The following is a 23,018-nucleotide window of genomic DNA, read 5'->3' on the forward strand; positions in this document are numbered from 1 at the left end:
ATTATTTAGTAAACTACATTTTCTTCTGTCACTATGAGCAGGATTGAATTTATTTATATCTGACTTTCTAATATTGATGGAATTTGCTCACATTTTTTCTTTTGTACTTCTGCTTTCTTTTTGTACTTTTATTCTTCTTATCTACTCATATTTCATCATCCATCTATTGCAGATGCATTATATTTTCTTATACATTTGAGTGGAACAGACACAAACACATACACACACACACATCCCTTATCTCATATATTTTGTAATATTTCCCAGAATCTTGTTTCCTCTTTGATTCTCATTACTCAAATTCTTCTACCTTTCCTTGACTATTTCTTCTAAGATTTGCCAAATTGCATTGTTTCACAGATTTCTAGCACAGGGTCTGACTAGTAGAAAATATACATAATAAGTGAATGGAGCTTGGAAATTTCTTCACTGGTTGTGGCCCACAGTTTACCCAGTGACTGGTAGGAAATGAGATAAAGTTATTGAGCAGCTTCTGAGGCTTTGGGGCAAGTTGCCCACACTATCGCTTCCAATAATTTCAATAATCAACCAAACAAAAGTCTTGTAAAGAGGTGACAGATCAGTTACAGACTGACTTTTAGATTAAGTATAAATGTAATTCCTAGAATATTAGGAAAGGCATCCTCATCCAAAAATGCATCTGATATCCTAGTTAAATTAGCTTCCTTAAAGACATACTCCACATACTCCTTTATTTCATAGATACACAGATACATATACATATAGATAGATATATAATCTTAAAAGTATATGTATATGCCTCTGCAAGTGGTAGCATTCATCCTATCTCTAACTGTCAAAGTCAATTTATCCTCTAAGATCAGATCAAGCATACATAGATTATCAAAACTATAAATGTTCTCCTACTTTATTTATGTTTTTGAATTCAAGAAATGGTAACTCTACTAAAGAAGGCTTTTCTCCCTTAATTTATGACTGGGTTTTAATCTAAGAATTTTATAGTTTTAAAATATTACTTTAAACATTTAATTCATATATTTATTCATTTATTAATTACATTTTCTTTTGCCAGTCCCTATCAACTTATTTCTATAAAGTAATATACAGCACAGACTGGTATTGTAATATAATGTGATTTTTCTCTTGTTAATGGGCTAAAAGGATTAATAGTTATTGAGGATTGAATTGTCCTTATTTTCTTTAAATAAAGCCTACTTGGTCATGGTATTATTTTAATAAACTGTGAGATTTAATTCACAAGTTAGTTTTTAGTTTTTTTGCATTGATATTTGTGCTTTATTTTTTCATATATTGATAGATATCAAGCAATCGTGCTTCACATAAAATCAAGCTATTTATTGAATAATCCACTTTTTCTGACTGGTTTAAAATGCAATCTCCATCATATGTGAATTTCCATATATACATGGATTTGTTTTGAACTCTACTCTCTTTCATTTATCTACTCTCTAACAAAGCTTTAGAGAATGTATATGATCTCACAGAGTAGGACATTTCTCTTGTTCTTTTCATTTTCAAGATATATCTAGTCTTTGGCACTTTCCTCTTCCATTTGAACTGTGAAATTAGATTGCCAAATTTCAATATCCTAGTGTGACTTAAATTGATACTGAATTGAATTTAAAGTGTGAAGAGAATTTGTATCTTTACAATATTGACTCTCCTCATTTAAGAATATAGCAGGTATGTATTCATTGAGATCTTGTTTGTCCTCTTCAGTTTTCCTGGAATCTTTTTTTTTTTAATTGATGTATAGTTGATTTATAATATTGTGTCAGTTTCAGGTGTACAGCAAAGTGATTCAGTTTTATATATATATATTTTAGATTATTTTCCTTAGGTTATTACAAGATGTAAATTATAGTTTCATGTGCTATATACATATATCCTTGTTGTTTATCTATTTCATGTCCTCTATAGTAGTCTGTGTCTGTTAATCCCATACTCCTAATTTATCTCTCCTCCCACCTTTCCCCTTTGGTAACCATAAATTTGTTTTCTTTGTCTGAGTCTGTTTCTGTTTTGTATATAGATTCATTTATATTACTTTTTTAGATTCCACATATGTGATATCCTATAATATTGTCTTTCTCTGTCTGACTTACTTCACTTAGTATGATTTCTCCAGGTCCTTCCATGTTGCGGCAAATGGCAATATTTCATTCTTTTTATGGCTGAGTAATTAATATGCCATTGTGTATATAGACCACCTCTTAAACAAAATCATCTGTTGATGGGCACTTGGGTTGTTCCCATTTGTCTATCGTAAAAAGTACTGCTGTGAACATTAGGGTGCATGTACCTTTTCTAATTAGAGTTTTCATCTTTTCAAGACATATGCCCAGGAGTGGGATTGCTGGATCATATGGTAACTCGATTTTTAGTTTTTTAATGAACCTCCATACTGTTTTCCATAGTGGCTGCACCAATTTACATTCCCACCAATAACGTAGGAGGGTTCCCTTTTCTCCACACCCCCTCCAGCTTTTATTATTTGTAGACCTTTGGATGATAGCCATTCTGACTGGTGTGAAGTGATATCTCATTGTGATTTTGATTTGCATTTCTCTAATAATTAATGATGTTGAGCAGCTTTTCATGTGCCTGTTGACAATCTGTGTGTTTTCTTTGGAGAAATGTCTATTTAGGTCTTCTGTCCATTTTTCAATTGGGTACTTTGTTTTATTGAGTTGTATGAGCTGTTTGTATAGTTTGGATATTAATCCCTTGATGGCTGCATTGTTTGCAAATGTTTTCTTTCAGTCTGCAGGTTGTCTTTCATTTTGCTGATGGTTTCCTTTGCTGTGCAAAAGCTTTTAAGTTTGACTAGGTCCCATTTGTTTATTTTTGTTTTTATTTCTTTTGTCTTGGGAGGCTGATCTAAGAAAATCTTGTTACGATTTATGTCAGAGAATGTTTTACCTATGCTCTCTTCCAGGAGTTTTATGGTATCATGTCTTGTATTTGGGTCTCAAACCATTCTGAGTTTATTTTTGTTTATGGTGTGAGGGAGTGTTCTAATTTCATTGATTTATGTAGGTGTCCAGATTTCCCAAGAGCATTTGTTGAAGAAACTGTCTTTTCTCCATTGTATAGTCTTGCCTCCTTTGTCATAGATTCATTGATCGTAGGTATATGGGTTTATTTCTGCACTTTCTTTTCTGCTCCACTGATCTATATGTCTGTTTTTGTGCCAATACCATGCTGTTTTGATTACTGTAGCTTTGTAGTATTGTCTGAAGTCTGCAAGGGTTATGCTTCCATCTTTGTTCTTCTTCCTCACGGTTGCTTTGGCAATTTGGGGTCTTCTGTGGTTCTACATAAATTTTGGTATTGTTTGTTCTAGTCTTGAGAAAAATGTCATGGGTATTTTGATAGGGATTACATTAAGTCTGTAGATTGCTTTGGGTAGCATGGCCATTTTAACAATATTAATTCTTCCAATCCAAGAGCATGGGATATCTTTCAATTTCTTTGAATCATCTTCAATCTCCTTTTACAGTTGTCAGCATATAGGTCTTTCACCTCCTTGGTTAAGTTTATTCCTAGGTGGTTTGTTTTTTTGTTTTTGATTTTTTGTTTTTTGTTTGGATGTAATTTAAGTGGGATTATTTTTTAACTTTCTTTTTGATATTTCATGGTTAATGTAAAGAATTACAACAGATTTCTGTATATTAATCTTGTGTCCTGCTACCTTTCTGAATTCATTTATTAGTTCTAGTAGTTTTTGTGTGGAGACTTTACAGTTCTCTATATTGAATATCATGTTATCTGAAAATAGTGATAGTTCTACTTCTTCCTTTCCAATTTGAATACCTTTTGTTTCTCTTTTTGTCTGGTGTCTGTGGCTAGGACTTCCAATACTATGTTGAATAGAAGTGGTGATGGGGGCACCCTTGTCTTGTTCCTGAATTCAGCAAGAAGACTTTCAGCTTTGCACCACTGAGTATTATGCTGGCTGTGGGTTTGTTGTAAATGGCTTTTATTATGTTGAGATATGTTTCCTCTATACCCACTTTGGTGAGAATTTTTATCATATATGGATGTTGAATTTTGTCAAATGCTTTTTGTGCATCTATTGAGATGATCATATGGGTTTTTTCTTTCCTTTAGGTAATGTGGTGTATCACACTAATTGATTTGTATATGCTGAGCCATCCTTGTGACCCTGGAATAAATCCAGTTTGATCATGGTGTTGATCCTTCTTATATATTGGATGTGATATGCTAATATTTTGTTGAGGATTTTTGCATCTATACTCATCAAATATGAGTAATTTTCTTTTTTTTGTAGTGTCTTTGTCTAGTTTTGGTATCAGGGTGATGGTAACTTCATAGAATGAATTTGGAAGTGTTCCCTCCTGTTCAATCTTTTGGAATAGTTTGAGAAGGATAGGTATAACTTCTTCTTTGTATGTTTGGTAGAATTCCAGTTTGGGGGGAATCTTGTGCATTGTTCAAGAGGCTTGCAACAAATTTCATTGCCTTATTGAGTATTTTGAAGGATATCTTTCTAAATGAAATTTTCGAATTAGCTATTGCTGAAGTATAAACAGCTATATTTTTAATAATATTGAATTCATGTCCATTCATCTTAAAAACTCTCCTAATAGTTCATATAGCTTTCAATAGAATCTCATAGGTATTCTTGGTAGATAAACATATTGATTGTGAATAGTGACTTTTGTAATTTCCTTTCTAATATCTTATACATAATATTGATTTTTCTTCTCTTATTCAATTGCTTGGATCACATTCTTGATTTTAATAAAGTTTTCCAAATTCATACTATTATGCTAGACATCATCTATAGGTTTTTGGGAAAGTTAGCAATATCCATTCTAATCCTAGTTTCATGTGAATTTCATCAGGAGTAGCTTTTAATTTTATTAAATACTTTCTTTTTTTTTTTATTCAAACAGAAAGTCACAAAAATTATAATCATCCTCATCAGTTCACTCAGTCCCATGTAATTAATTATTTTCAACTTGATCTTTTCTTAGCACTTTTGTGAATTCATCAGTTTTCCATTAGAGTTCTGAAAATGCTTATTCATTCAGTTCAGCAGTATAGTCAATTACCAGAAACCTGTACTTGTCAGAGTCTTTTCCATGAATTCCTTGAAGATGAAACCCTTTAATAGGAACATTTTTGCAAAAGCATCAGAGTACACCCAGAACTGTCTGTAAATGACAAAAGACTTGAAAATGACCACGGTTAAAGATTTGATGAAAGTTCATAATAATGCAATTGACAAGGAAATTTAGTTATTTCTGAGATATACATTTTAAAGTAATAACTAGAATTATGATTTATAACATTATACCAGAACATCTAAGATTTTTAGGAATGTCATGTAATGTCTGAAACACTTATATTAACATATTTCCATACAAATAACCCAAAGAAAGTTTAGTATTAGTTTTTTTTTAATTTAATTTTATTTATTTTTTTATACAGCAGGTTCTTATTAGTCATCAATTTTATACACATCAGTGTATACATGTCAATCCCAATCGCCCAATTCAGCACACAACCATCCCCACCCCCTGGCAGCTTTCCCCCCTTGGGGTCCATACGTTTGTTCTCTACATCTGTGTCTCAACTTCTGCCCTGAAAACTGGCTCATCTGTACCATTTTTCTAGGTTCCACATACATGCGTTAATATACGATATTTGTTTTTCTCTTTCTGACTTGCTTCACTCTGTATGACAGCCTCTAGATCCATCCACGTCTCAACAAATGACTCAATTTTGTTCCTTTTATGGCTGAGTAATATTCCATTGTATATATGTACCACAACTTCTTTATCCATTCGTCTGTTGATGGGCATTTAGGTTGCTTGCATGAACTGACTATTGTAAATAGTGCTGCAATGAACATTGGAGTGCATGGGTCTTTTTGAATTACGGTTTTCTCTGGGTATATGCCCAGTAGTGGGATTGCTGGATCATACGGTAATTCTATTTTTAGTTTTTTAAGGAACCTCCATACTGTTCTCCATAGTGGCTGTATCAATTTATATTCCCACCAACAGTGCAAGAGGGTTCCCTTTTCTCCACACCCTCTCCAGCATTTGTTGTTTGTAGATTTTCTGATGATGCCCATTCTAACTGGTGTGAGGTGATACCACATTGTAGCTTTGATTTGCATTTCTCTAATAATTAGTGATGTTGAGCAGCTTTTCATGTGTTTCTTGGCCATCTGTATGTCTTCTTTGGAGAAATGTCTATTTAGGTCTTCTGTCCATTTTTGGATTGGGTTGTTTGTTTCTTTAATATTGAGCTGCATGAACTGTTTATATATTTTGGAGATTAATCCTTTGTCTGTTGATTCATTTGCAAATATTTTCTCCCATTCTGAGGGTTGTCTTTTCCTCTTGTTTTTGGTTTCCTTTGCTGTGCAAAAGCTTCAAAGTTTCATTAGTTCCCATTTGTTTATTTTTGTTTTTACTTCCATTACTCTAGAAGGTGGATCAAAAAAGATCTTGCTGTGATTTATGTCAAAGAGTGTTCTTCCTATGTTTTCCTCTAAGAGTTTTAGAGTGTCCAGTCTTACATTTAGGTCTCAAATCCATTTTGAGTTTATTTTTGTGTATGGTGTTAGGGAGTGTTCTACTTTCATTCTTTTACATGTAGCTGTCCAGTTTTCCCAGCACCACTTATTGAAGAGACTGTCTTTTCTCCATTGTATATGCTTGCCTCCTTTGTCATACATTAGTTGACCATAGATGCGTGGGTTTATCTCTGGGCTTTCTATCTTGTTCCATTGATCTATGTTTCTGTTTTTGTGCCAGGACCATATTGTCTTGATTACTGTAGCTTTGTAGTATAGTCTGAAGTCAGGGAGTCTGATTCCTCCAGCTCCGTTTTTTTCCCTCAAGACTGCTTTGGCTATTCAGGGTCTTTTGTGTCTCCATACAAATTTTAAGATTTTTTGTTCTAGTTCCGTAAAAATTGCCATTGGTAATTTGATAAGAATTGCATTGAATTTGTAGATTGCTTTGGGTAGTATAGTCATTTTCACAATATTGATTCTTCCAATCCAAGAACATGGTATATCTCTCCATCTGTTGGTATCATCTTTAATTTCTTTCATCAGTGTCTTATAGTTTTCTGCATACAGGTCTTTTGTCTCCCTAGGTAGGTTTATTCCTAGCTTTTTTTTTTTTAAACCAACATTTTGTTTTTATTTATTTTTTGGCTGTGTTCGGTCTTCATTTCTGTGCAAGGGCTTTCTCTAGCTGTGGCAAGCAGGGGCCACTCTTCATTGCGGTGCACGGGCCTCTCACTATCGTGGCCTCTCTTGTTGCGGAGCACAGGCTCCAGACGCGCAGGCTCAGTAGTTGTGGCTCACGGGCCAAGTTGCTCCGCGGCATGTGGGATCTTCCCAGAACAGGGCTCGAACCCGTGTCCCCTGCATTAGCAGGCAGATTCTCAACCACTGTGCCACCAGGGAAGCCCCTGTTCCTAGGTATTTTATTCTTTTTGTTGCAATGGTAAATGGGAGTGTTTCCTTAATTTCTCTTTCAGATTTTTCATCATTAGTGTATAGGAATACAAGAGATTTCTGAGCATTAATTTTTTATCCTGCAGCTTTACCAAATTAATTGATTAGCTCTGGTAGTTTTCTGATGGAATTTTTAGGATTCTCTATGTATAGTGTCATGTCATCTGCAAAAAGTGACAGTTTTACTTCTTCTTTCCCAATTTGTATTCCTTTTATTTCTTTTTCTTCTCTGATTGCTGTAGCTAGGACTTCCACAACTATGTTGAATAATAGTGGTGAGAGTGGACATCCTTGTCTTGTTCCTGATCTTAGAGGAAATGCTTTCAGTTTTTCACCATTGAGAATGATCTTTGTTGTGGGTTTGTCGTATATGGCCTTTATTATGTTGAGGTAGGTTCCCTCTATGCCCACTTTCTGGAGAGTTTTTATCATAAGTGGGTGTTGAATTTTGTCAAAAGCTTTTTCTGCATCTACTGAGATGATCATATGGTTTTTATTCTTCTATTTGTTAATATGGTGTATCACATTGATTGATTTGCGTATATTGAAGAATCCTTGCATCCCTGGGGTAAATGCCACTTGATCATGATGTATGATCCTTTTAATGTGTTGTTGGATTCTGTTTGCTAGTATTTTGTTGAGGATTTTTGCATCTATATTCATCAGTGATATTGGTCTGTAATTTTCTTTTTTTGTAGTATCTTTGTCTGGTTTTGGTATCAGGGTGATGGTGGCCTCGTAGAATGAGTTTGGGAGTCTTCCTTCCTCTGCAATTTTCTGTAAGAGTTTGAGAAGGATGGGTGTTAGCTCTTCTCTAAATGTTTGATAGAATTCACCCGTGAAGCCATCTGGTCCTGGACTTTTGTTTGTTGGAGGATTTTTAATCACAGTTTCAATTTCATTACTTGTGATTAGTCTGTTCATATTTTCTATTTCTTCCTGGTTCAGTCTTGGAAGGTTATACCTTTCTAAGAATTTGTCCATTTCTTCCAGGTTGTCCATTTTATTGGCATAGAGTTGCTTGTAGTAGTCTCTTAGGATGCTTTATATTTCTGCGGTGTCTTTTGTGACTTCTCCTTTTTCATTTTTAATTGTACTGATTTGAGTCCTCTCCCTCTTTTTCTTGATGAGTCTGGCTAATGGTTTCTCAATTTTGTTTATCTTCTCAAAGAACCAGCTTTTAGTTTTATTGATCTTTGCTATTGTTTTCTTTGTTTCTATTTCATTTATTTCTGCTCTGATCTTTATGATTTCTTTCCTTCTGCTAACTTTGGGTTTTGTTTGTTCTTCTTTCTCTAGTTCCTTTAGGTGTAAGGTTAGATTGTTTATTTGAGGTTTTTCTTGTTTCTTGAGGTAGGCTTGTATAGCTATAAACTTCCCTCTTAGAACTGCTTTTGCTGCATCCCATAGGTTTTGGATCGTCGTGTTTTCATTGTCATTTGTCTCTAGGTATTTTTTGATTTCCTCTTTGATTTCTTCAGTGATCCCTTGGTTATTTAGCAACATATTGTTGAGCCTCCATGTGTTTGTGTTTTTTACGTTTTTTCCCCTGTAATTCATTTCTAATCTCAGAGTGTTGTGGTCAGAAAAGATACTTGATATGATTTCAATTTTCTTAAATTTACTGAGGCTTGATTCGTGACCCAAGATGTGATCTATCCTGGAGAATGTTCCGTGCGCACTTGAGAAGAAAGTGTAATCTGCTGTTTTTGGATAGAATGTCCTATAAATATCAATTAAATCGATCTGGTCTATTGTGTCATTTAAAGCTTCTGTTTCCTTATTTATTTTCATTTCGGATGATCTGTCCATTGGTGTAAGTGAGGTGTTAAAGTCCCCCACTATTATTGTGTTACTGTCGATTTCCTCTTTTATAGTTGTTAGCAATTGCCTTATGTATTGAGGTGCTCCTATGTTGGGTGCCTATATATTCATAATTGTTATATCTTCTTCTTCGATTGATCCCTTGATCATTATGTAGTGTCCTTGCTTGTCTCTTGTAACATTCTTTATTTTAAAGTCTAATTTTATCTGATATGAGTATAGCTACTCCAGCTTTCTTTTGATTTCCATTTGCATGGAATATCTTTTTCCATCCCCTCACTTTCAGTCTGTATGTGTCCCTAGGTCTGAAGTGGGTCTCTTGTGGACAGCATATATATAGGTCTTGTTTTTGTATCCATTCAGCAAGCCTGTGTCTTTGGTTGGAGCATGTAATCCATTCATGTTTAAGGTAATTATCGATATGTATGTTCCTATGACCGTTTTCTTAATTGTTTTGAGTTTGTTTTTGTAGGTCCTTTTCTTCTCTTGTGTTTCCCACTTAGAGAAGTTCCTTTAGCATTTGTTGTAGAGCTGGTTTGGTGGTGCTGAATTCTCTTAGCTTTTGCTTGCTTGTAAAGCTTTTGATTTCTTCATCAAATCTGAATCAGATCCTTGCTGGGCAGAGCAATCTTGGTTGTAGGTTCTTCTCTTTCATCACTTTATTTATATCATGCCACTCCCTTCTGGCTTGTAGAGTTTCTGCTGAGAAATCAGCTGTTAACCTTATGGGAGTTCCCTTGTATGTTATTTGTTGTTTTTCCCTTGCTGCTTTCAATAATTTTTCTTTGTCTTTAATTTTTGTCAATTTGATTACTATGTGTCTCAGCGTGTTTCTCCTTGGGTTTATCCTGTATGGGACTCGCTGTGCTTTCTGGACTTGGGTGGTTATTTCCTTTCCCATGTTAGGGAAGTTTTTGACTATAATCTCTTCAGATATTTTCTCTGGTCCTTTGTCTCTCTCTTTGCCTTCTGGGACCCCTTTAATGCGAATGTTGTTGCGTTTAATGTTGTCCCAGAGGTCTCTTAGGCTGTCTTCATTTCTTTTCATTCTTTTTTCTTTATTCTGTTCTGCAGCAGTGAATTCCACCATTCTGTCTTCCAGGTCACTTATCCGTTCTTCTGCCTCAGTTATTCTGCTATTGATTCCTTCTAGTGTAGTTTTCATTTCAGTTATTGTATTGTTCATCTCTGTTTGTTTGTTCTTTAATTCTTCTAGGTCTTTGTTAAACATTTCTTGCATCTTCTTGATCTTTGCCTCCATTGTTTTTCTGAAGTCCTGGATCATCTTCACTATCATTATTCTGAATTCTTTTTCTGGAATGTTGCCTATCTCCACTTCATTTAGATGTTTTTCTGGGGTTTTATCTTGTTCCTTCATCTGGTACATAACCCTCTGCCTTTTCATCTTGTCTATCTTTCTGTGAATGTGGTTTTTGTTCCACAGGTTGCAGGATTGTAGTTCTTCTTGCTTCTGCCATCTGCCCTCTGGTGGATGAGGCTACCTAAGAGGCTTGTGTATGTTTCCTGATGGGAGGGACTGGTGGTGGGTAGAGCTGGGTGTTGCTCGGGTGGGCAGAGCTCAGTAAAACTTTAATCCACTTGACTGTTGATGGGTGGGGCTGGGTTCCCTCCCTGTTGGTTGTTTGGCCAGATGCAACCCAACACTGGAGCCTACCTGGGCTCTTTGGTGAGGCTAATGACAGACTCTGGGAGGGCTCACGCCAAGGAGTACTTCCCAGAACTTCTGCTGCCACTGTCCTTGTCCCCACGGTGAGCCACAGCCACCCACCGCCTCTGCAGGAGACCCTCCAACACTAGCAGGTAGGTCTGGTTCAGTCTCCTATGGGGTCACTGCTCCTTCCCCTGGGTCCCGATGCGCACACTACTTTGTGTGTGCCCTCCAAGAGTGGAGTCTCTGTTTCTCCCAGTCCTGTGGAAGTCCTGAAATCAAATCCCACTAGCCTTCAAAGTCTGATTCTGTAGGAAATCCTCCTTCCGTTGCCAGACCCCCAGGTTGGGAAGCCTGACATGGGGCTCAGAACGTTCCCTCCAGTGGGTGGACTTCTGTGGTATAAATGTTCTCCAGTCTGTGAGTCACCAACCCAGTGGTTATGGGATTTGATTTTACTGTGATTTCGCCCCTCCTACCGTCTCACTGTGGCTTCTCCTTTGTCTTTGGATGTGGGGTATCTTTTTTGGTGAGTTCCAGTGTCTTCCTGTCAGTGACTGTCCAGCAGCTACTTGTGATTCTGGCATTCTCACATGAGGGAGTGAGAGCACGTCCTTCTTCTCCACCATCTTGTTTCCTCTCTCTGACTAGGGTGGTGCAGTGGTTTGCTAGGGTGACCATAACAAAGTGCCACAGACCGGGTGGCTTAAACAACAGAAATTTGCTGTTGCACAATTCTAGAGGCTAGAGGTCTGAGATCAAGGTTTCTGGTAGGGTTGTTTTCTTCTGAAGCCTCTCTCGTTGGCTGGTGGATGCTGTCTTTATTAAATACTTTCTATACAGTAATGCATAGAGTAGTGTAATGCAATTTTTCCTTTGTTAATATGATAAAATGTTAATACTTACATTTTTTAGATAAAGTGTACTTGGCCATGTTATTCTTTTAATAAATTGCTAGATTTCATTTTCTTTATGTTTTTTACTGTCAAGTTTATGCTAATCTTAAAAAAATAATTGGGAAACTTCAGATTTCTCATATATTATATGAAATAAATTTTGTAATTATTACTTTTTGATGTTAATAGGAATGTGTGCTCAAAACTATTTAGACCTACTATCTTTGTTTTGGGGTGTATCTATGGTGTACTGAAAACAATTCTAGTATAATTAATGCTAATACAAGTTTTCTTCTTATTTTAGGGTCAATATTTAACATTAAAATTTTCCTACGGTATCTACTTCATCCAAATTTTCAAAAATTTTAATATATATTTGAACTTGAATTATTTTCTCCAAACAATTCATATCTTTAGTTATTACTTCTTTTGTATACTACTCTTAATGAGATTTGCAAAAGCTTTGTCACTTTATTGGTCATTTTAATGAAACATCTTTTGATTTTTATTGACTTTTACTGTTATTATCACATTTTTCTATTCAACTGATTTCTAATTTTATTGATATTAATACTTTCTTTTAATTTACAGGTTTATTTTGTTGTTCATTTGGTAAGCACTTTATTGGCAGGGTATGCATCTTTTTTTTTTTTTTTTTCCTACTCCTTCTCTTACATTCACAATCAAGCTAGAAACCTGGATGTACACTAGAGTATTACCTATGCTAGGGCAGGGGCAGTGTCTTTTCAGTTTTGTATCCACTGTTCACTGTAGACAGTCATAGCATAGTGCCTAGTGCCTATTTTACTTAGTAAATGCATATTTAATAGTCTTTTGTTGCTCACAATGTCACATATAGTATGTTCAAAAATTATGGAAGTAATGAGCAAACAAATATAAATCGTTGATATGCTTTACATCATCTTCAATATAATTGTTTATTTCATAAACATGAATCTTCTTATGTTCCTCCCTTTCTCACTTCTTTCATTCAGAAGATAGAGTACTGTCAATTCAATCTAATAATAATAATTAGTTAACATTTTAATACAGAATTATAAGTTCCAAACATTGTATTAAGTATCATAAATGCATTACCTCATATCACAATTACTACCATCCTGTGAAGAAGACTTATAACAGTTACATTATGCGTGTGAGAAAAATGAGATTTACAAGAGAGACATTATGTAAATCACCCAGAGACCCACAGGTATTAGGTGACCAAAATGGAAAATAGTCTAGCCTGTTTAATTCCAAGGGCTGTATACTCAGCCTCTATTCACATTTGCTTCCTGTCTTGTGTACTTCCCAACTCCATCTTTCCCTGCATTTTTTTGCCATGAGCAGCAAGCCTCCATTATTTATCCTCTAGATCACTATCATCAATTGTTAAAGGACATTTCCAAAAATGTAAAATGATCACAATACATTCATTATTAATATACATCAATGGGTATCCACAAAATAGAATAAAATAAACATTTCTACCCTGGCAAACAAGGTGATTTATTATCTATATATAGCATACTTCTGTAGACTCATTTCTTGTACATCCTACACTTCTATGTGGACCTAAAATATCCCCAATATGCTGTATTTTCATTTTAGCTCTCTAATGTGTATATTATTATTAGCATTTCATGAATATAGAAACTGAGGTGCCAATGAGTTAAATATATACACAAGTTCAGTTAAATATAGATACAAGTTACAATTTAGTGACAGAACCAGAATTTTAACTGAGGAACATTTTGTTATGTGCCACGCTAGCATATCACAATGCAAACATTTTATAACTAAAGCAAAGATTTGTTTTTTCCTTTAACTTATCCAGTTGTTATCCCATAACCTAGAATGCCAGGCTCAATGTCCATATATTTATCAATAAGGAAGACAAAGTAATTTATCAGATTACCACAACTTAAGAACGATGTTTCTGTGATAAGAATTTTTATAGCAAAGTTTATTGAATGCCCATGTGTTTGCATAAATAAATGAAAACAATGTCACATTAAAACAAAGGCAATATATATCTACCTCAATTAGTTTTCTATTAACCAAGAATAAATTCACAAAACAAATATAATTAGACTATACTCTAAGAAGATACAAGAACACAATACTAGGACAAAGTAGACCCTTTATTCAATTAAACTTACAATCAAGAATATTATCTCGGGCTTCCCTGGTGGCGCAGTGGTTGAGAGTCTGCCTGCTAGTGCAGGGGACACGGGTTCGGGCCCTGGTCTGGGAGGATCCCACATGCCGCGGAGCGGCTGGGCCCGTGAGCCACAATTGCTGAGCCTGCGCGTCTGGAGCCTGTGCCCCGCGACGGGAGGGGCCGCGATAGAGAAAGGCCCGCGCACCGCGATGAAGAGCGGTCCCCGCACCGCGATGAAGAGTGGCCCCCGCTTGCCGCAACTGGAGAAAGCCCTCGCACGAACCGAGGACCCAACACAGCCAAAAATAAATAAATAAATAAATAAAATCAAGTTAAAAAAAAAAAAAAAAAGAATATTATCTCTTTGGAAGAAATCAAAAAAATTTCTTGATATTGTCTACATTTTCAAACCTTAATACAAACTGAAGCTGAAAGCACACTAGATGTTTTTACAAACCACAACTTATGCTAATGTTTATTATCCAGCTTCTGTGAGCAGTCCAACCCAACAAAATATATTTGCCCTCATTACTATTGCTGCATTATCTTTTCTATGTACTGTTTACAACCTAATTCTGAAGTATTTGTGAACACTCAGCCAAAAGATGCTGTGTAAATAAAAGCAGTTATAATTATAGTTATTTTGGGTGATGGGTTTAAAACGTTGATGCATTCTCTTTCATTGTAATAACATAATAAGAGAAAATGTCCAAGAAATTATGTTAGCAATGGAAATAATCCAAGTTATCATTTCCAAGAGAAATTCATTAACTCTATATTATGCCTCTTCCAGTAAATAAATGAAGGCAGCACAGGTAATTATACTATAGAAATGACGTAATGATTCATGGGTTGAAAGGAACAGGAGAATGTGACTCATCAATGAAGATACATTTTAAGGAAAGAGCAAAGGGTAGATTGAATTATGGGTTATAATTTAATAGCTGTCATTTCTGAAGCTTACAAGAAAACTTTACTATAAAAAATAATAAAATTGTAAAAATGGTTGCTGATGAGGTCAGAGGGCTAAAGTTTAAAAAAACTTTTTTAAAGAAAAAGTGAGAGAGTTCTTGTATGATAGAATTCTTATTCAAAATAATTTTGGGAAAGTTCTCCTCTTACTGTATTTTTCCAAATATCAAATTTGAAATTTGCCTGTGATCTGTGAAGTATGGTGATAACTCAACTCTATTCACCTAAGTACTATTTGCTGCAGCGCTAGTCACAATCATATTATTGAGAATTGATCATATTGAAGGGAACTGAAAAGGAAGTTCACCACAGATGTGAAAGGAGAATATGGAACCAGTAGTCAGTACCTAAGAACTGCTCACATTATGATTTAAAAGATAAAGTATGTTCCATTTATAATTTAACAAAAGTTCTAGTCTCCATCACAATATTATGTATTTTATAATTCAAGTAAAATTTTCCTATATTCTTCCTCTAAAAATATCTGACATTATTAGCATTTTGCCAAAAGTTTGCAAGGCTTAGCATAGTCATTCAGCAGCTAAAACTACACCAGCAGTATACTATGTAAATTTGCTATAAATTGTTTTTGTTGACTACTCTAAAATTAATGCTATTCACTTCCTTTTCTTTTATGATAAAGTTCCCCTTTATTTTGGTAAGACTTTGTGGTGAACAAAGACAATTAAAAAATGAAAATTTCATAATGACTTAAAAGTAGATACAATGCATGTTGAGAGTGGAAGAACATAACAACTGGAGAGCAGAGTCAAGGACATATTGAGGTTGTAGACCCTCCATTCAACACAGCCCCAGCCCTTCCACTGGATTGCTTGACTCCCTCTCATTAATTTATTTGTCTCTACAGTGCATATGGACTTCCAATATACTACATGATTTATTTATTTACATTTCTATAATCTGTTGACCTCTTCAAAACCAACTATAGAATCCTGAGAGGGACGTATTTGTAGAAAGAATGAATACTTTTATAGAGTGAATGAACAAAGTATAATTGAACAAGCCCATTTCTATTGTTCTTACATATTTGGCCATAAGTCCCAAAATGGTACAACCAGTATGTACTTGATGAAAATTATTCATGATGTTGAATAATATTCTAATCTTGGAATGCATTGTTTTTGTATTTATTTATATTCAGATAAAAATGCAGTCCCTGATTTAATATCTATTTATATTTTTTGATAAAGTCATTTTTGAAAGGTTTTTTTTCAAGAACATGATGGCATTATTTTCCTAATGTTCATATATTATTAGAAGACAATTATTTTTATTCATTGACTTTAAAAATGTATTAATAAAAAAGAAAATAACAGACTGTTTAATATATATTCCAAAATAATCTTCTAGATTTTGTTTATGTAGAATTAAATTTAGCGTATAAATACTTTAAGATTTGCATCTAAATATGAAAATTGAAACATAGGAAACTGCCGTTTTTTCCCTAGAATAAAAAAATAACCTTTATTTTATTTTATTTTTTCCAAACTCTTTTCCCATTTAGGTTATTACAGAATATTAGGCAGAGTTCCCTGTGCTATACAGTAGGTTCTTGTTGGTTATCTATTTTAAATACAGTAGTATGTACATGTCAATCCCAAACTTTCAATCTATCCCTCCCCCCTATCCTTCCCCCCTGGTAACCATAAGTTCATTCTCTTAAGTCTGTGAGTCTGGGAAACTGCCTTTTTAATACATATTATATACTGGATATAAGCATCAAAATAATATCTCTTAATTTGCTAATGGTCACATAACATAAACATAGTTTTAAATATAAAACCACTTCCTTGAGTGGCAAACTTGAATACTTCATATGTTATGTCACATAACATAAACATAGTTTTAAATATAAAACCACTTCCTTGAGTGGCAAACTTGAATACTTCATAGATGAGTAGTTCTTTCTTTTATTTATGTTTTGGTTTTATAAATAATTTGGGGGATAGAATTCATCATCAAAATATTTTCCAAAAGGGATTCCAGGTAGAAGCTGAGATTAAATATGGAGTTAAGCTTTGTCTTGTTACCGTGGTATTATCTACCCTGGTTTAAGGTCTGTAGTAGGTATTGATGTTTTTCAGGGGCATTTCTGGTTTCTCTCCTTCTGATCCATGGTAGGATTTCATTTCCTGGTTCCCATAAAATTAGATGTGGCCTTGTGACTTTCTCTGGCCAAAGAAACATGGGTGGAATTGTTGAGGGTCACTACACCATAGAATATAGTGCCTGCTAATTTTCCACCATGTTCCTTTTTCATTTCCTAAGTGACTAGTAACATTACAGGTGATGGATTCTCCATTATCCTGCATTCCTGTGTGAAGATGACACAGAGCAGAGCCTTCAGCTAACCCATAACAGGCAAACAGAATGTGAAAGAAATGAATCTTTGTTATATGAAGCCAGTGATATTTGGGGGTTGTGTGTTACCACAACACATTCTAACCTACCTTGAGTAATACAGAAATTGTTAGTTTACAGTGTGTATCGTGATTTTAAAAATTATAGTATGCAACCTTAGCTTAAAGGTTAGCTGTCTAGAAGCAAGGAAGCTGTCATAGTGCAAATAAGGATGTGGCACCCATCAAATTCTTTCACTTAAACAAATGGCTCAGGGAAAAGAAACACTGGAAAGTCCAGAATTTTTCTTACATCAAGAAGATGAAGGGACATTCAGAAAAAAAAAGTTTAAAATGGAGGATTTTGAGGTTGACTTTCAAGAGTTACAGAGGAATCAATGGAAGATTTTCAGGAAATGGGAGGAATAGTATATGGAGTCAGAAAAAGCAAAATACAGAGCTAAATGGAGATTAGAGCCTAAGGAATAAGGGATAGTAAGAGTCCTAGCTTTCTGTGGGATGTAAAATGAAAAAGGACATGGGGCATTAGGAGAAAATTCCAATGGTCTCAAGGAAGATAGTTTTGGCAAGGCTGTGAGTGTTGAGGTGAGGGAAGGGTTGAGGTGTTCTAGGGTATACAGAATTCTGAGACTCACATTTGACTTTTGCTGATGGAGAAATCATGGATGCAGAAGAAGAGTCTTACTCTTGCTATGCAGGCATTCTCTAGACATCCAGAAATTGATGTATTCAAAGGAGTGATTCTACTCTAAGCACGACAGCTCTCTCTTGACTTGTGCTGTAAAAGTGCCCTAAGCTCCTAGACAGACAGTATTCCTCCAAGCATACTGACATTCTTTTGATCACTGTCAATGGTCAATTATTAGTCTCTCCTTGTGACACTTCTTTCACCTTGTATTACTAACATTTATGTACAAGTTTTATTTCTCACAATAGATAATAGGCTTCTTGAAGGAATATCTGAGACTGATTTATTTTTAAATTAATTATTACATAGTGTCTGAAATGTGTTAGACAGTATATTCATTCTTTTACTCCATCAGTGTTAAATACCCATTTTGTTCCAAGTGCCGTAAAAAACAGTGAGAATGCAAAAATGAACAAGGCATACTACCCGATTATATTACTTAGGGTTCTACAGAAATACAGAACCTGTGTGTGTGTGTGTATGTGTGTGTGCGTGTGTGTGTGTGTGTGTGTGTGTGTGTGTGTGTGTACAGAGAGAAAGAGAGAGAGATTCAGGAACTTGTTCACATGATTGTAGAGGCTTGGTAAATCCAAAATTTGTGAGGTATGTTGGCAGGCTGGAGACCCAGGGAAGAGTTGCAGTTTGAGTCCCAAGGCAGTCTACTAGCAGAATTCCTTCTTGCTCATGAGAGGTCAGTCTTTGTTCTACTAAGGCCTTCAGCTGATTGAATAAGGCCCACCCACACTATGGAGAATAATCAGCTTAACTCTAAGTCCACCAATTTAAATGTTAATCTCATCCAAAAAACATCTTCACAGAAACATCTGGAATCACTTTGGCCACATATCTGGGCATTTTGGCCCAAACAAGTTGACTCATAAAATTAATCATCACACTCATTACAAAAATCACTAAAAAGAAATCTAGTAAGGAAAAGAGATGCATAAAAGGGCATTTCCAATATAATGGAAAAGTTGTGAACAGGGTACAATGGGAACACATTTGGAGTGTGAAGTCCAACCCAAACCGAGAGGTCAGGAAATATTTCTAAGAGAAGATGCCCAATCATTAATAAAAATGAGGATTTATCCTGATAGAGTATATGTGCATGTACGTTTGTGCGTATATTGCAGTAGTGGTGGTAGTAGTAGTAGTAGTAGTAGTAGTAGTAGTAGTAGTAGTAGTAGCAATGGTGATGGGGTAAGTTTGGGCAGGATAGCCTAACAAGCTTGGAACTTTTCCTGGAAAGTTGGTGAAGGATTTTGAGATGAAAGTGACAGGATCAGATTTGAATTTAAGGACAATCATTTTACATCAGATAGTGGATTGGAACAGGGAAAGGCCACATACTCCAATTTATATTTATCAGCTAAAAGACATGTAGATTCAGATGAATCACCTTAAACTTTATTAATATTTTACTCTTAGGGTTATTTCTTCTGTTTAGATTTTGTTGAAATTAAATTATATGGGGTCCAAAATGGTGTAATTAATAATTGATATTAAATATATAACACTGATAGAAGATATATCGAACATATCTAGTGAGCTTGGAATAAATCCTTCTAACACAAGCATGCTGATGTGACAGATTTTTAGACAAACAACTGCCCTCACTCAACACCAGCATTCCAACTCTGAACCTATCCACACTCCCCTTACTGCCTGGTTTACTCCCTTGAATTGCTTTTGTGAGTGTATTTCTCTCCTACCAAATTTTAATGTATTTTGAGAGCAGTCCAATTTTAATGTGGGAAATCATCAATATTTGAACATAGTAGGTTCTAAATAAATGTTGTTTAAATATATAGATAAATAAAAGCAGAGCATTTTCAACCTCTGAAATTTTTTTAATGACTCAAGCCTCAGGAGTAATTAAATGTCCTTCTGAGTAATGGTAGTAAATAACCACTACAAAAGGGAAAACCCATCACTTGTTAAATTGTGAATTGTTCTACATGAAAAAATAAAATAATTGTAAATTGATTTCTGAGAGCATGCTGTCTTTGATAGACCCATACGAGACAAAGAAAGAATCATTAGATAATTGGTTTGTCTTAAATAATTGTTTGTGGATAGTTGTCTGGAACTATTGCCTAGTTCAAATGCCCATGTTAATCGTGCTAATTTGAAGTGGTACTATGAATTTTAAATAATAAAATACTATAAGGCCTTGATAAGCTAAAATTGGAATATTCTCAACCATTTGTGATCAAAATGAATGCCTATTTTGTATTTTAATACATATTATTTATTTAAATAATATAGGAATTTTTTCCTTGAGTGGTAGTGAATGAGAAGATTTGAAGTCACAGTCCTCTGCTTGTGTAAACATTATTTTAGGTTAAGCCCATATCAATGGGATGTAACATGGAGCTATAAGAACAAAATACTGTCACTGAATCATAGCACCATTAAAATGCATTACACCGTATTAAACCATTCTCTGGTTTTATGAAATGTAAACTAAAAGTAATGAACTGAGATAAAACCAGACAAAAAGAAAACAATTTCTGTGCAAGTCCAAAAGCAGAAGGAGAAAGAGACTGCTTAGAACACCTCAGGGATAAAATGGATATTACCTGTAAAAAGCTTCTATGATCAACACAATTATTTTTCCTCATGATCAAAACACGCACACTGACCTCTATTTAAGGAAGACTCTACATGTCATGTCTATCCCTAAATGAGCCATACCTCCTCTTGAAAAGCCCTTGTGGACATAGTTATTGATCTAAGAATAAACTTCAAATTCTGCAATATTTACACAGGAAATTTTCTTCCGGCGTTAGTATATCCCCTTGCTCTCTGCCTGCATCCACACAACTGGACAGAACTGATGAAAAATGCAGAATCTCACTGGCTTCACTTGAATTTATGACCATTAAATGAAGGAGTTCCTAACTGCTGCTCATAAGCAAACTATACAATTCCCAGACCATGCAGGCTTCCACACTATAGTTAGCTATACTTGCTGTTACAATTTTTTCTTCTCCAATTCTCCCCTGAACTCAGTCCAATCAGGTTTTTGGATAACTTAACATGTATAAAATGAGCACCTAACACTCCTGATATCCCCACCCTCTCCACAGCATATGTTGTGTTTAGAATCTTTCCCATCTCATTCCTCCAGTTGCTCATCCCAAAACTCTTGGATCCACCTTTAATCCTTTTCTTTTTCTCCACCCCACAAACAATCCATTGACAAATTCTGCCAATTCTACCTTCAAAAAATATTGTAAAAACAGACCAGTTCTTATATCTGCACTCCTGCCAACTTGTTCCAAGCCACTGTGATATCTTGCCTGAGTCAATGCCCTACTTATTGGTCCCCTTGCTTCTGCTTTTGCTCTGTGTCAATCTATTTTTCACACAGTAGCCAAAACAGGTCACTACTCTGCTCAAAATCATGCAATGGTTTCCCCTAGTCACTCAGTAAAAAGAAAAAATTTTCCTATGACATACAAGGCCTTAGATGAAGCACCTTTTTACATTTCTAACCTTATCTTCAGCCCTCTGCTGGCTCTCTCTCTGTTCCAGCTGTAATGTCATTCTCACTGTTTTTCCAACACAGCAGATAGGCTACCATCTCAGAGCCTTCTTATTCACAAATCTTATATATATATGCATATATATGTATATATATGTAATCTTATTTCTGTAAACTGTCTTTCTGGGGAAATAGACAGCCCTAATTTGCAGTATTTGGTAACTTCCATGGTATTCCTGGAGTGGAATTGTGTTTATGTCTTCACACTCTGCATTCAGTGACATTATATTGGTAGCCTGAAATTGAACATGGTTAGCATACAACATATGACAATAATTGCTGAATGAATGAATGAATGGATTAGTAGGTCAGGAAAATTCAAAGAAAAGTGTTCTCTTCCAACTGGAGGAAACAAATGCAATGTAGCAAATGGCACATAACCATAAAAATCAAGTGGATTTTGGACATATGAAACACAATGGGAAGGAAACTGTTGGAAGAGAGATTCCACAAAGAGGACACAGTTAAGAATATGGTGAATAAATGGTGAAAAAACCTGCAGCTTGAAATAACTCTCTCTGAACTATCACTATCCAAATATTTACTATAATAACTTGAAAATTTTATTCAGAATTTGACAGCTGAATAGGAAACCCTGCTATAACGAATTTGCAAATACAATGAAGCAGTTATGACTAAACTATTTCTTAGCTAGGATCACTTTTCATGATCCTATTGATTAAATCACGATGCATCATCATATCATCTTCCCCACACTGTTGAGTGAAAATGTCTTCCAATAAAGTGAAAAAGTCTCTGAAGAAAGTAGATAAGTGTGTGAGACCTAAAAAAGCCTTTAGGAAAAAAATTGGAAGTGATAAAGAACACTGAAAGAGATAAATATATAAAAGTTATAGGCTTAGCCATGGACATCTATTTGTCCATGTTATTTTGCCATGTCTGAAAAAAAACCCAAACTGTCATAGTGTTGTTTCCATAAATATTCACAATATTTCTCAAGCATAACATAACATATTTGAAAAATTAAAAATTAGAGAAATACCTTGTGCAGTGAATTCATAGATACAATCACTGTAGGATTCCATGAAGCACTGTGTTGCTACAGCAGAGGTATTGGACATCTTTGAAGATCTGCAGAAGGTGATAGAGAGAGGATTTGATGAAGGCATTGAGTTTCAAGTCAGAGGAAGGACAGTTCAAGAAATGTAAGGCATGTAAACCTCCAAGATGTGAACAACTTGGAAAAAGCAGCTTCAACTGATAGTGGAGCTGCACTTTCCCAAAGAACTGAAGAGACCTAATGCAAAGGTGATTATATTATACCAGCAAATTCTTAATCATAGTGAAATTCAGGTTATTTTTGTTTTTTAATGAATGACATATATTTATCTCAGAAGATG

General features: G+C 35.0%; 1 long non-coding RNA gene across 1 annotated transcript in view; it reads right to left on the minus strand.

Moving 5' to 3' along the window:
• Positions 1-22,749, minus strand: part of LOC103017202 (uncharacterized) — a 267,764-nt gene extending 245,015 nt beyond the window's left edge. Inside the window, exon 1 of the long non-coding RNA XR_451427.2 lies at positions 22,661-22,749. This is a non-coding gene — a long non-coding RNA (uncharacterized LOC103017202). The remainder of the gene's footprint in view (positions 1-22,660) is intronic.
• Positions 22,750-23,018: the final 269 nt, after the last annotated feature.

Source organism: Balaenoptera acutorostrata, chromosome 7, assembly GCF_949987535.1.
Source record: "Balaenoptera acutorostrata chromosome 7, mBalAcu1.1, whole genome shotgun sequence".
Classification (NCBI taxonomy): domain Eukaryota; kingdom Metazoa; phylum Chordata; class Mammalia; order Artiodactyla; family Balaenopteridae; genus Balaenoptera; species Balaenoptera acutorostrata.